We start from the raw sequence: 14,513 nt of genomic DNA, 5'->3' as shown, positions 1-14,513 counted from the left end.
TGAGCCTTGGCGGATGGAAGGGCTGGTGAATCCTCTTGAGGCTAGACTCTGAGAAGCATGGCTTCAGGGCAGTGAACCCTGGTGCTAGCCTGGGCGGTTCTTCCCCAGCCCTCAGTGGGTAAGGCTTATAGAAGCTTTTGTGTGAAGGAAGATTCTTTTCTTAAACTGAGTTAGTATTTCAGTCAAGCTAGAAATGGACTTCAGGCCCAGGTGTCTTCTTCAGAGACTGGGCCACATGCATAAGCAAGGATCCTGCCCTTGGGAGGACCCTGCCCTTGGGTCTACTGGCAGGTGGCTGGCAGCCCTACCCTGGCATTCAGCTCCCAGACACCTCTGCCACCGTGAACAAAGACCCCTCAGCTGGGGCCGAGCCAGGTACATCTATTGAGTTTTTGGCAAAAAGCAACTCAATCTAAGAAAACAAGCCCTTTAGGTGATGGACCTGCCCAAGCAAAAGTGGAAAAGCTCAAGGTGACTGGTCTACCTGAGAAAAGGGAACCCTAGTACCAGGCAGGTCAGGTTCCAGCAGGCTGCTCTTTGTGGCAGAATCTTCCTGGGTCACAAGCACTTTGTCAGCGCTCCAGACTCAGGTAAGAGACCTTGGAGGCTGAGGTGCTGACGGATCTTAGCTGCACACATAGCCATATAAAATACAAACATTCTAGTCTCTTCACCCCAACCAACCCCGACACCACCAGGAATCCCTAGGCTTCCAGACTCATTGGCTTTCCTTGAGAAAGACATTCAACTTCCCTGAGGCAAATTGTGTGGAGAGTTAGAAGACTTGGGGTCCTACTGAAGCTAGACAGGAAGTAGTTACGTTGTTCTTGTGGCGCGATTCCTAAGCATCCATGCTCCGCTGGCCCCAGCCACTTTACTCACAGGTGGAAAAGTGAGCTGAGATTCAAACTCAGGCAGTCAGGATCCAGGAATGAAATTGGCGAGTCACACATCCCAGCCCCATGGGCGTTTTGATTTAGTGTGTGTTTGTTTGTTTGTTTGTTTGAAGGGGTTTACTCTGTATTCCAGGCTGGTAGGGAGCTCACTGTGTAGCTCAGGCTGGCCTTGAACTTAAAGAGTCTACCTCAGTGTGCTGAGTGCTAGGACGACAGGTATTCCATCATTCCTAGATTTTAATTTTTCTGTGTTGGGGGGGGGGTGCGAGGCCAAGCCCAGGGTTTTGTACTTACTAAAGAAGTGCTGTGCCATTGGGCTACATCTCCTCCCCACGTGGAAGGGGCCTTACAGGCCCTTCTCCAGCCTAACTCCAGAGTTTTCCTGAACTTCATTTCTTTAGTGACTGTGATTCAGTTGCCTTCCCAAGGAAAATCAAAGAGCTGGTCTCTGGAATCTGCGTGATTTTGCCCTAGCTTCTCTGACCTTCCAGGGGTCTCAAGACCACCTCACACCATGGCCTCACAAAGCCATTTTCTCTTTTCTAAGCATAGCAATAGTGGCTACCTTTTAGCTACTTAATATTTTTCTAGATTTATTTAATGTATAAGGTTGTTTCGCCTGCATGTATGTTTGGGCACCATGTACATGCAGTGCCCATGGAGGCCAGAAGAGGGCATCAGATCCCCTGTAACTAAAGTTAGAGTTCCAAGACATCATGGTGCTGGTTCTGAACCAGTCTTCTGGAAACAGCCCATGCATGCTCTTAACTGCTGAGCCGTCTCCCCAGCCTCATGAACTATTCAGTCAGATCTATCTCTTAAGGTGCTGGAAGTCTTCATTCAACCAGTAAGGAAACGGGCTTTAGTGGGGTCATGGGACTGTTCTGCTTCTCAGCTCAAGCTCTTCAGTGAGCACACTGCCTTGATGTCTGTTTTCCTCTGTACTGCGTCCGTCCCTGGGGAACATCCTTCCTACAGAGGCAGATGAAAGGTTCTTCCTTAGGGGACATCCCCAGTCAGTTTCTGCTCCCCTGGAGTGGTGGCTCTCCCTATGAGGCGGTGGCTGTCACTGGGGATCCAACCACACCTCAACTTACCTCTTGGTACATGCATCTCACTCTGCCACAAGGTAGCTGAGACCTTGAGGTGCGTCAGTGTCCCCTCCTCATTGCCAGTCCCTAGCCAGTCACAGTGACCATAGTCACTCTCGAGAGCCAGAAGTGAGCAGTGAGATGTGTAGGGACTGGTGATGGGCACATGCACGCAACAAGCTGGAGCTCCAGAGACTTGCTCCGCCTCTACTGGTGACTTGCAGAGAAGGCAGTAGGTGGGCCTGGGAGATGTGTCAGCCCTGACACATCTTCTTCCCACTGTCCTCCACTGAGGCGTGTGGCGCTCATCTCCCATAAGTCCTTCCGGAGGGCAGTTCTGATACAACCTCGATTTATGGAGAGTTTCATGGGCAATGGGAGATTAAAGTGCCGGGCTTAATGATTCCAAAAGGGTTCCAGCTGATTTGCTCTTCATCTTGTCATGGTGACGAGTTTCAAAGCCCATGGGTGCCCTCTCAAAAGGAAAGATGCCCTGCCCTGCAAAGCTTTGTATGATTGCTAATTCTGAACAAGTTGTTCTTCACATTTCAGAAAGCTTACAGCTCTCTCCACGAAGAATCTCTCTGGGTTAGCTGGCTCACCAAGAGTGTTCAGTACACTGGGTGGGTAGAATAATTCAGAGCCCTCTCCTGCCCATTCAGAGGGGTGAGAGCCAAGGCTCATTCCAACCGTCTGGGGCATAGAGCTCCGTGTGTCATGGAGCCTGGTGCTTCACCAAGAGCAGCCGTCTGCTGGTGTGTCTCAGGGTGCTTCTTGTTGTGAATCTGAGAAGGGAAGTCCATTTGTGCTTTCAGACAATTCTGAAAGACAAAGTCCTTACGATTTCCCCCAGTCCCTGAGATCTGATAAGCCTGGATCATTATTTGTAACTTAATGAGTTTCTTCCAAAAGCTAGATACAGTCCTGAAAACTTGAAGTTTCCTTCCTCGGACCATAAAGTTGCACAGGACTCCTCTGTCCTCTCCATTCTGCTGTATTCAAGAATTTCATCCCAATTAGATAGTAATTTTTAAATAAGATTTATTATTTTATGCATATGAGTGTTTTGTTTGCATCTATGTCTCTACTACCTGTGTGCCCAATATCCATGGAAGCCAGAAGAGGGCACTGGATCCCCTGGAACCTGATTTATGGATTGTTGTGAGCCACCTTGTTGGTGCTGGGAAGCAAATCCAAACCTTCTGAAAGACCAGTGAGTGCTGGTACCTGATGACCCTGGAGCCCACTGAGATTTCCTGGTGACTTTACCCAGCCAGGCTGCATAAGAGGATGATTGGACCACTGGCCTGGGTACCAGGTGTTTGAGAAGGGTCTACACTTGGTTGTATCTAGCAGGGGGTGGTCTTTTTGCCTTCGCCCCTGGCATTGTTGTAAAAAAGCCCTTTGAATAAAGTTCTGGGCTGGTGGGTTTTGACCCAGGCCCTCCCGAGGCTATCCTGTGTTTCTGTCTTTCTTCTCATTGTAGAGGTATCTCTCTCTCTCTCTCTCTCTCTCTCTCTCTCTCTCTCTCTCTTTTGTATTTTCGAGACAGGGTTTCTCTGTGTAGCTTTGCGCCTTTCCTGGAACTCACTTTGTAGTCCAGGCTGGCCTCGAACTCACAGAGATCCACCTGCCTCTGCCTCCCGAGTGCTGGGATTAAAGGCGTGCACCACCACTGCCCAGCTAGGTATCTCTTTCTATCTAAATATTTCCCACTTTTCCCTGCTCAAAAGTACCCTGATTGTAAAAGTGGGGTCTAGTCCCCCACATCCAGCTACAGTAGTTATGTTTATTGTTTTGTTTGTTGCACAATGAATAAATAATTATAGTCCACCCTGGGAGACTTGCCCTTTACCATTCTTAGATTTATCCATGGGTTGATTGATTGAGACTGGTCTTTCTGTGTACTGCTGGAACTCTGTGTCCTGGAACTCTGTGTAGACCAGGCTGGCCTCACAGAGATTTGCCTGCCTTTGCCTCCTGATTAAATTATGTACCACTATACCCAGACAGGATTTTTATTTTTAAATAAAATCTAAGATAATGTATGGACTACATGGTGTCTCGATTTAATTTGTGTTTTAGCCTTTCCCATTTCATGCGTTAATGTCTTCTGTATTTAAAGCATTTTTTATGGGTGATCTAAAAATTAAGTAGACTAGTATAAACACACGAACTTAAATAAAATACAATTTAAGATACACTTAAGTTTAGCATGTCTACAGAATCAGATGATAAGCAGACCAAGAGCAGTGGTGACGGATTGAATGTGAGTTTGAGAAGCCCATTGATTCCATGACGCTTGTCAAGCAGCTGCTTCAGAATCTCTCCAGCCAGTGTTGACTTAGTGGTCAAGAGTCATGCAAACCACTCAGAAGGGTGAGCTGGGGGTGGTGGTGTCAGGAGTGGGAGGGTGGGGACTTCCGTTCCCTGGCTTAGTGCTTGGGTTCCTGAGTGTGCCGGGGCGGGGGAGCTGGCCCCCTGTGGAGGTGAAGGCCTGCTTCTGCCTTGTTAGCTGCAAAAGTGGACAGCAGCAGCAAGGCTGTGTAAGGTTAAAGACCTCACCTGGAAGAGGGAGGAAGGAGGTCAAGGGCAGGGCGTGAGTGGAAGCAAGGAAGGGCAAAAGCGCAGCCTTCCAGCAGCAGGTGGGGGAGCGGGGGAGTGCAGGGGCGGGTATGTGTGTGTGTGTGTGTGTGTGTGTGTGAGAGAGAGAGAGACAGAGAGAGAGATGCTGCGGTTCCCTGCTGGCTTCTCTCCCCTACGTAGGCCAAAGCAGAACCGGAGACCTCAGGAAAGCAGCAGGAGAAAGCAGAGAGGCCATGTCGCCAAGGGGAGGCAGAGTTCCCTCAACTCAGCGTTACCTCTCTGCCCCGACCCCCAGGGCTTCAGAAGGACCCTGTATGAGGCAGATCCTTGCCTCATAGCCCCGGGATGGGAATTCATTTCCAAGATGATAGTGTGATAGTGCCCAGGGCTCACCTTTTTAAAGTGAGCAGTTGAAAAGTGAGGCGTATAGTAATATGTTGGTGTGGAGGGAGTGAGTACATGCCTCTTACATCCTTTTTCTCTTCAGTTCCTCAAGCCAAGGGTCATAGGCGAGAGGCATATCCACTGATCAGGTTTGTAACTCCTGATCCTGACGAATTCAAAGAACATTAAAGCTGTAGCCAGGGACACCACACTTTCCACTTAACCAAGGTGATTGAAGCACCGACTCTCCTGATAGTCTTGGAAAGCAGGCAGCTTCTAACCTTAAGTTCCCAGGAGGAGTTGGGGAGCCGACTGACAAGGGACTTGATTGGATGTGTGTTACCAGCCCCGAAGGTTGAAGTGTGTGGGCACTGCAGCCTTTCTGGTTGGACTCCTGTAGATACACATTATCAGGGTGTGGATTAGGAGCAAGGGGAGCAGAGCTTGCCCCTAGGGTGAAGCAACAAGTGAAGCACAGAGAGGCTAGGGTGGCCGGGTGGAGGGCGTCATGCTGACACCTGTTTCCTCCACAGTGGTCTGTGGAGGTCACAGAATGAACGTTCCATCGTCTCGTTCCTGACAGCCACTGAGGGGCTGCCGCAGGCTCCCTTCTGCTGAAGCAAGCTGACTTGGGGTGGTCTTAGAATTGTGACGTCATTGGAAGTGTGATCTGAAAGCCTCTCCCACCCCAGCTCCTGCTACCTCTTCTCGCTCTCACCCCTGGGTCCCACCTGTTCTTCGCAGTCCCTCCTCCTTCAGCCATCCCAGCTCTCATTTTCTCAGAGAGCAAACGTGTTGAGGACTGGCCCCCAGCCCACTGTTTGGAATCCAAGAGAAAGGCAGGGTGCTACTGTCCTATCATAAAAATCCACTCCAAAAGTTAAAGTGGGGGTTGGCAAGATGGCTCAGTGGGTAAAGGCACTTGCTGCCAAACCTGAGGACCTGAGTTCAATCCCAGGGCTCACAGTGTGGAAGGAAGCAATAACTACTGCATATTGTTCTCTGACTCTGTGTGTGTGTGTGTGTGTGTGTGTGTGTGTGTGTGTGTGTGTGTGTGTCACACAGAATAAACAAGTGTAATTTAAAAAATTAAAAATATTTAAAGTTTGTGCAGCCAAGAGTTCTCCCGGTGCCCCAGCATCTCTGGGCAGGTTAGAGGTACTGCAGTCCGCTCTCCCCAGGCGTTACAGCATCTCTGGGCAGGTTAGAGGTACTGCAATCCGCTCTCCCCAGGCGTTACAGCATCTCTGGGCAGGTTAGAGGTACTGCAGTCCGCTCTCCCCAGGCTCTACAGCATCTCTGGGCAGGTTAGAGGTACTGCAATCCGCTCTCCCTAGGATCTACAGCACAGGGAGCTGCTTTTGGCTCAGGGCCTCGGAGGTGGTTTCTCCCTCAGCAAACCAGATGGTAATCTCCACCTTCGCAGCAACGTCTTACACCTTTAGAAAACAAATGCGTGAGAAATCCCTCATTTAGTTGTCTTCCATTCTCCTCCCAGCTCCGGCTCTCCCCTCGTAAGGTCCATTTCAGCCCCGCATACCGTATTTTCACAGCTCCCACCCCGCCTCCCTCTTCCAAGACTCTCCTGTTCATTTATCTTTTGCGCTCAGAATCCCCACCGTTCCCAGGGATCGCTATAGGTGGGGGTGGCCTTACTGCGTGGGCAAGGGAGAAGAAAGGGGGTCTAGGGATCCTAAAATGGCTATGGGTGCGCTTGAGCCCAACTACTTAGCCTCCGCCTGCGGTGAGCGGTTGCGGAGGTCGGGAGGAAGCGGGCTCTTGGGAGCCAAGCCACCTAGGGTGGAGGGGACCGGGTCCCTTTGCTTGCCCTGCTCTCTCTGGCCCGGGAGCTGCCTCCCTGACCTTGACGGGAGGCGAGGCGGGGGCGCGGCGCCCAGCGTGCTGTGCACCGAGGACAGTCCCGCAGGCAGGCCCGCCCCGCACCTCCCGGCGCGAGCCCGCCCTCCCGCGCCGCCCGCCGGGTCTCCTCCCCTCACTGCAGCGCTCGCCGCGCTCGCGCTCGCCCATCGATCAGCCCCTCCCTCTGCCCGGGCGCAGACTGCTAAGCTCAGCAAGTCTTGCGGCAAAGGCACTTCGGAGCGGAGTTGGGCCCGGGGCGGAGCGGGGACTCCGCGCCCCCGGGGAACAAACGCCGCCGCTGGACCGTCGCCAGCGCCGCATCCCTGCAGCCGGTCTCTGCCTCCCGTCGGGGACCGCGGATCTCTCCTGCCGCGTCGGGGTCGCCCTCGGGTGAGTCCCTAGCCCCTCTAAAGTTTCTCCATCCCGGCTTCTGAGTCCAGGGGCAGAAGGCATCTGGTTCCTGGGGGTGGGCGGGGTTGCGGAAGTTTGGGACGAAGAGGACCCGGCGCCCGCACCGTCCTTTAAGGGGAGTTTGCCGTGCCACCGGCTGGAGGGAGCCGGAGGCGGGGAGCGAGGAGCAAGATCCTCTGTGGGTTTGCGCCTGGAGCTGCAGGACGGAGGGGCCGAGGGTCCCTTACGCCCTCCGGCTCTGCTCCAGGCGTTTCTGGTCCCTGGACGCCCCCACCTGCGTCTTGCCCATCCCCCGCCTGTTTGCGCCATCTCTTTTGCCCCGGGTCAAGCTTTGGGGATCTGCGGTACCGACGTCGTGGGAGGAAAGGGGAAGGTCGCGCGTGCGAGGCTGGGGGGCCAGACTAGAATTTTGGAAGTGAGGTTGGAGTGGAGCAGTCTGGGACGCGACAGGGGTGGGGATGTGTGTGTGGGTGTGGGAGGGTGAAGATGTCCCTTCAAATCTCATGACTCAGCACCACCTAGGACGGCTTGTCGCTGCTCCAGCCCTGGTCCTCGGGGCCAAACAAACCCTCTCTCCTTTCTGGACTCTTCCATTTGCGTTTCTGACCCGCTCCTCTCACCACCACGAATTTTCTATTTTAACTTAGAGGCTGCATCTTGTCCCTGTCTCATCCCATTAACCCTGGCGCTCTGTTTCTCCCTGCCTTCCCACATTCCACAGGTGCCTTTAGCGGCACGGGGTCTCCCCTTTGCACATCCCCACTCCTGAGGTGCTGGTGAAGGTCTCCTTTCTTGGCAGGCAGTGGAAGGAGCCGGAACAAGGACAGAGGAGGCGCTTGCCAAGAAGGACCACTGCAGTGTGTAGAGGGCAGAGGGAGGGAGAGGGTGAGGATGGAGTGGACACGAGGGAAAAAACCCTTAGGTTTCAGGGGGCACCTGAAAGAAGACTGAGGTCAGTCTCGGGGAGCCTGGGGTAGGCGCTCTTCTTCCTCTGCTGTGGGCGGAAGGCGGCGTCTCGAATGTAATAGATTGTCCTCAGTCCAATCTCTAGCTCTTCGAAACCTGGGCACTTCATCACTCTGGTGCTGAGGAGGAGCAGGACAGAGACCCTCAGTCCTTCCAGCTACCCCCCCCCCATCCCCCGGCCCAGCTTACACCAAGTGTAGCCTTTCAGCTGCTTCAAAAATGTAGGAATGGACATGTCTGACACCCCTCAGGCCGAGCCAGAGGGGCAGGGGCAGGGCAGCTGTGACGCAATGGGACGTGCCTGGCAGACACTGCAAGCTTCAGCTGGTGTCAGGGCCCCAGAGGTGAGTCGGCGGCGTCAGGGGTCTGCTCTGTGGCCTGATCTGGGGGTTTGCAGCCTCAGCCATTCTTCCTGAGCTCCTGGAGAACGGCCAGTGTCACCGGAACTGGGCTCTCCTGGGCTGCTTGGGCCTTTGCCTTCTTCTGCTCCTTGGCACATCCTTGGTCTTAGGACTCCCTTTGGACCCGGCCTTCTTAGGATCTCATGGGCTTAATTTTCACGCTTTCCCTTCTGCACCTGGCCTGTGGAGGCACCAGGAGCCTAGGAACTGTGGAGGGGGGGGGCACAGAGGTAGGTGTCCAGTTACCCTCTGGGGAGCAGAGAACAGTCCCCTCGTTGTGAGTCAGCTTTGCTCAGCATTCACAAGCTTTCCCCTGCCCAGCCAGCTTGGTATCCTTGGGGGGGGGCGGGTAGGAGGGTATGCAAACACATTTCTTCTTTCCGCTTCGGGACCTGGCATGCACACAAGACCAGGGGAAGAGAAAGGCTTTGGCATCTGGAGGTTGCCGCAGGAATCTATGACTCGCCTCACCTGTGAGTGGCATTGGTCTTCTCCTGGTCCCAGAGCACCTTTCCAGTGCTGGTCAGGGGCTCCTGACCATACTGCAGCTCATTTTAGCTGTTCACCATTTCCAGGTAGATGCCATTAGGCTGCCCCTCATACCGCAGAGATGGGGCAGGGGCAGGATGGCTGGAGAAGTCTCTTCCTGCTAGGTCATCCCAGTACTCCTGGATCTGGGTCCATCTGACCTTGAGTGGCTTCTGCTCTATCTTTGTCCTACTCTGACTGTGCTCAGGGGAGGGGGGCTGGAGGGCATTGTGTGTGTGAAGCAGACATCCAGGCAGACAATGAGAGCATGCCCAGGGCTGAGACACACTCGTGGATGACAGAAGGCCGAGCTGAGGAGAATACTGCTTCCTTTAGCTTTGCTAGGTAGACATTTCTGGTCTTAGACATGTTCTAGCTAAAGCTAAAAGTGCTTGTCTTGAGCTAGCTATCACGGACATCTGTCTAGGGTGCAAGGGTGTTGTTCAGGGAGCAGAGTGACCAGCCTCTGTTGCTACTGAGGGCTTGGATACAGCTGGTGGTTAGAACAGGAAGCACAATGCAGAGCAACAGAAAACCAGGTGGGCTTGGGTTCTAATCCCAGGGCCAAGGTAATGGCTGGTCTTGATGGTCAGCCGGACTGTGTTAAGAAACGTGTAGGACATCAAGGAGGTACCCTTTTAAGTGCTATCTATGAGAGTGTTTTCCAAAGATTAACTGAAGGGGACAGACGTGCCTTGGATATGGGGGACACCATCCTATGGACTGGGGCCCTGGGCTGAGTTAAAAGACCAATCAAGCATTTCCCCTTGCTCTCTACTTCCTGATCTACCCGTGTGTATGTTCTCATAGCTGCAGCCACATGCTGTTCCTGTCCCCATGCCCTCCTCACCATGATGGACTCTATCCCCAGAACCCGGAGCTGAAAACCAAACCAACCAACCAACCAACCAACCAACCAAAAACAAACCCAAAGCAACAAAACCTTCCCTTCTGTTCCTTTTCGTCAGGTGTTGGTTACAGCGAATTCATTAATTATGAAGTGTATGGCCACACTCATGTATGCAACAGGATTTTGTTAGACGAAGCCCCTGGGTGCCATTGCTCCAGGCACTGTGGATGGATGTCGCAATGAGCACCACAGACAACGGTCCTGCCATTCTCCCCGCCCCCCTTTTTTAAGTCAGGGTCCCATTTAGCCACAGACGATCTTGGTCAATCCTCCTGACTTCTACTTTTGACCTTCTGAGTGCTAGGGTTTGGGAGGTATGCTACCACACCTGGTTTGTACAGTGCTAGGATTGAATCCAGGGCTTTGTGCATGCTAGGCAAACACTACCAACTGAGCTACGTCCTCAGCCCTAATCCCTGCTGTTCTGGATTTTGCAATCCAGTGGACCTTAGCGAGTTACTTAGCTACTCTGATCATCAGTTTCCACAATCATTCAATATTCCCTGTGGCTTTGTTGTTGTTACTCTTTTGAGACAGGATTTTGCTATGTAGCCCAGGCTGGCCTTGAACTCACTATAGAGCTCAGGCTGGCCTCCTGATCTTCCTGCCTCTGCCTGCCCAGTGCTGGAATTATAGGCTCGTGCACCACTTGGCTATTACTATTTTGTCATTGTTTGTTTTTTTTGTGACAAAGTTTCTCTGTGTATCCCTGGCTGTCCTGGAACTTGCTCGGTAGACCAGGCTGGCCCTTAATTCAGAAGTCCGCCTGCCTCTGCCTCCGGAGTGCTGCTATTAAAGGCGTGCATCACCATGACCTCGCTAACTATTGCGTTCTGACAGTCTGTTGTGTGCCATGCTAGGTGACAGGCATCCGGATGAGAATGAAACGTACCTGGCTCCCACACCGGTGATCACTGACTGCCACACAACTGAAGAAATAATCGTGCCGGGAACTCACCACAGCTGTGACGAATGTCGTTGGTGGGAGCCTATGACTAGTGACTTGATCAGGCCTGCAGTTTTAACACTTGCAGGGTATAATGTGTAAACACTGCTAACACTGTCTGCACAGTGGTCCATGGCTCCCTGCACTGAGGCAGCCTGACATCCCCGTGTGAGCATTCACACATACAACTGATTGGTTATTCACCATCTGCTCTGCCGGAAGCCAGGCCAGGAAATGGAAAGTCAGCCCTGGACTCTCTCCGTGTCCAGGAGGCCTGTAGTAAATGACATAGTTTAAGTGGAGAAATGCCACATAACACATTTTTCTCCCCTCTGAGGCAGTATAGGACTATCAACGGATTGCCTGGGGGCCACCCGGCTCTACACATGTGCTGGCTTTGGACAAATTGTTAATTAAACTCTTATTCTCCATCATCCCACGTGTAGAATGGAGCTAAGCTTTCTGTCCCCAACATAGGGTGCTGGGGGGGGGGTTAAGTGAATGACAGCCCAGGTGAGAGCTGTGTGAGTAATTTTTAACCCCATCAGCCGGTCCTGTCCTTGTCCACAGACAGAGTTGGTGCCATTCCAGCTCGTCTTTGCTCCCCATCTCAGGCAGTTCTGCTGGTGCCCAGTGAGCTGTTTTCTTGCCAGAGCTTCATTTCTGGGAAGGGCTTATTGTCCCAGTCACCCTTCATTTCCGTCTCTGGAGCAGACCGTTCAAAGGGGTCACTGGGGTGATGGGTGACTTTGGATTCCGGCCTCGAGGGACTGGAGCAGTCTCTGAATCTGGACTTTGGGGAGTCTTCAGCTGCTAGCCCCAAGAGTCAACTCCAGGAAGGGCTCCCCAGACGCATGGTGAGCAGAGCTGCTGTGGGAGCTTCCTCCCTGGGTGGTCTCCAGCTGCTGAGATCCTGGATTCTGGATGACATTTAGGAAAGCAGGGTGTGAGTGACAGGGCCCTTTGTAATGGCCACTGAACCTCCCAGCATGTGGTTTCCAAGTAGCCCCCGGACAGTTCTTGGCCATTTCTTGGGTGGCAGCGGAACTCAGCCCCACCTGTCTCCCAGCCGTCCAGAAAGGGCTGTGTTAACTCCAGCCCCTCCATCTTGGAGCAGCTGTGGTGGGCTCCATTTGACACTGAAGAAGCAAGGGCTCTTTCTCCTCTATTTTTTATTTGGAGGGACTAAGCAACTCTCTGAAAGACAGTTGGAAAGATCCCAGAACACCTGGGGGGCCCATAGCACCCAAGAGGAGCATTCATGATAGCCAATGTAGGGTGGCTAGGCTACCAGGGCCTGGGTCGGCTGCCCACCAGCTCCAGGATCCTCAGTCCTGGGAGCCAGCTTCCTGCCTCTCTGCCCCCTGCCAGAAGTGATGGGCCCAAGCATGCGCACAAGGCAGTCCAGGCCCCTTGGAATCAGGAAGGCTCCCTTTTTGGCATTTGCAAGGGCAGGCGCCTCTGAGCGGGGCAGGGAGTCCTCGGCCATGGAGAACCCTGTCTGGGCGGCCTATAATTGAGTTGATGTGGTGGCTCTGGGGCGGCAATTAGGGAATACTGCAATTAGAGGTGGAATTTTCCCATTACCACTTCCTGCCTCTTAATAGTGAGTGCAGGTGGGACTGTGAGCACAGCACTGGGGAGTTGGGGAATAGAAATGAACAACCGGCTGGGATAGGGTGGGTCTGGGAGGGGGTTAACCCTTTCCGTGCTCTCACGCTTGGGGCAACAAAGGGGTGATTTGGTGGTGACATGGGGGCAAGGAGGCCTTGTGTTGTGTTGTAATAGCTGAGGTAGGATCACTTGAGCTCATTGTGTGTGTGTGTGTGTGTGTGTGTGTGTGTGTGTGTGTGTGTGTGTGTGTGTACTCATGTGCTTACACGCGTGTGTTTTATTTAGGGTATTGCTGTGTAGCCCTGGCTGGTCTTAAACTGGGTAATCCTCCTGTCTCAGCCTCTTCAGTGCTAGGATTAGAGATATGAGATATCACTGGGCTCTTCAAAAAATATATATTTTTTTTATTTTTGCTGGGTGTCCTACTTCTTTAATTTCAGCACTTAGGAGGCAGATGCATGTGGATTTCTGTGAGTCTGAAGCCAGCCTGATCTACATAGTGATTTCCAGGCTAGCCATGGCTACATAGTGAGACCCTACCTAAAAAAAAAAAAGTCTATTTTTAACTGACACAGAATAATTGTGCATACTTATGGGGTACAGTGTGGCGTCTTAATATATGTAAGTGTGGTGCTTAGAAAAAGATCCTTGGCCCATCACTTGCCTCAGATATTTATTATTTGATTGTTTGGGATTTTTTTTGGTTGTCCATGTTATCTGGGACCTCCAGACAGCCCCTGCTCCCCAAGGGTTGGAAAGTTTAAGAAAAATAGCTTTTCCATTATCGTTGACTCTGGTCCGAACTAATGGTCTAGATGTGTTGGGGCATCTGCTTTCTGCTTTGAAAAGTAACTGGGGAGGTTTAATGCATTTATGAAAAGGAAGTTCTTCTTGATATGTGGCCTCACCTTCTGCTGCCCAGCCATAGCTTCCTGGAGCAGAGGGAGCCTTGGAGGCAGCTGCAGGGCCCCTGAAAAGGATGCTCCATGTCTCAGAAGTCCACACTCCTGTGTGTCTTTTGGGGAAAGCATATTTTAAAAACACACAGTCCTTCGTGTCCCATCTTCTTCTGGCCTAGCTTCCCATGTTCACAGTCAACCATGGATCCCTTTGTGCCACACAGCTAGAGCAGTCACAGGCCCCAGTGAGGGACCTAAGATCACATGGTGGAAGGGATGGAGGCCTGAAGGAGGAGAGAGCCACTCACCATCCAGCCACAGCTCAGGCACGGAGGGAGGCCGCGTGAAAACCTATAGGAACTGAAGCCGAACCCGGCCTTCCCACTGGAACCCAGAGAAGTGAGAGGTAACCCTCAAGAGCAGGGCCTGGAAATCGTGTGAGCAGGCGGTGTGGAGTTAATTGGTGGGGGAGGGCTCCCTCTCTGGCGTTAGCCTCCCGTGAGGAGAAAAGGCATCACTTTAATAAGGCCGCCCTGGTTCCAAATCAATCCTGGCATCACAGGAGGCGAAGGGGAAACACAGCCACGAAATTGGATTAGCTCTTTGATGCTGGGAACCGTGCTGGCTGTGGTGGGAGGCAGAGAAGGGAGGACCGAACTTGCCCTAGAGTTCTGAGGCTGTCAGGGATATTCGGCTCCCACCCCACTTAGTCCTCTGCTGGTGAAGGGGTGGCAGTGTGCTCAGGGGGAGGAGCCAAGGCTTTCACTAGGCCAGGCTTGGAGATGTCCCTCGGATTTCCCTGGAGTGGGTGTGAGATCCCAAGCTCCTCAGTGGGGGAGGTGATGGGAAAGAGGGAGAGGAGATGCTTGCCTCGCCCCAGCTGTGCCCCACAACTGCACATTCTGAAGATCCAGTACAAAGGGAACGCATGTGGCCAGGAGTTGGGGTGAGGGCTGCTTTCAACTTCCATAGCTTCAGAGCCCCCCTTGGAGAATACAGCTAAGAACACAGGGGCTGCTGC

General features: G+C 52.7%; 1 protein-coding gene across 1 annotated transcript in view; it reads left to right on the top strand.

Moving 5' to 3' along the window:
• Positions 1-6,972: 6,972 nt before the first annotated feature.
• Positions 6,973-14,513, top strand: part of Syt2 (synaptotagmin 2) — a 112,675-nt gene continuing 105,134 nt past the window's right edge. The window contains exon 1 of the mRNA XM_037211395.1: positions 6,973-7,207. The gene's annotated coding sequence lies outside the window, so the exon portion shown is untranslated. The remainder of the gene's footprint in view (positions 7,208-14,513) is intronic.

The sequence above is a fragment of the Peromyscus leucopus genome, chromosome 15 (assembly GCF_004664715.2).
Source record: "Peromyscus leucopus breed LL Stock chromosome 15, UCI_PerLeu_2.1, whole genome shotgun sequence".
In the NCBI taxonomy this organism is placed as follows: Eukaryota; Metazoa; Chordata; class Mammalia; order Rodentia; family Cricetidae; genus Peromyscus; species Peromyscus leucopus.
This window is presented reverse-complemented; position numbering and strand designations above follow the sequence as displayed.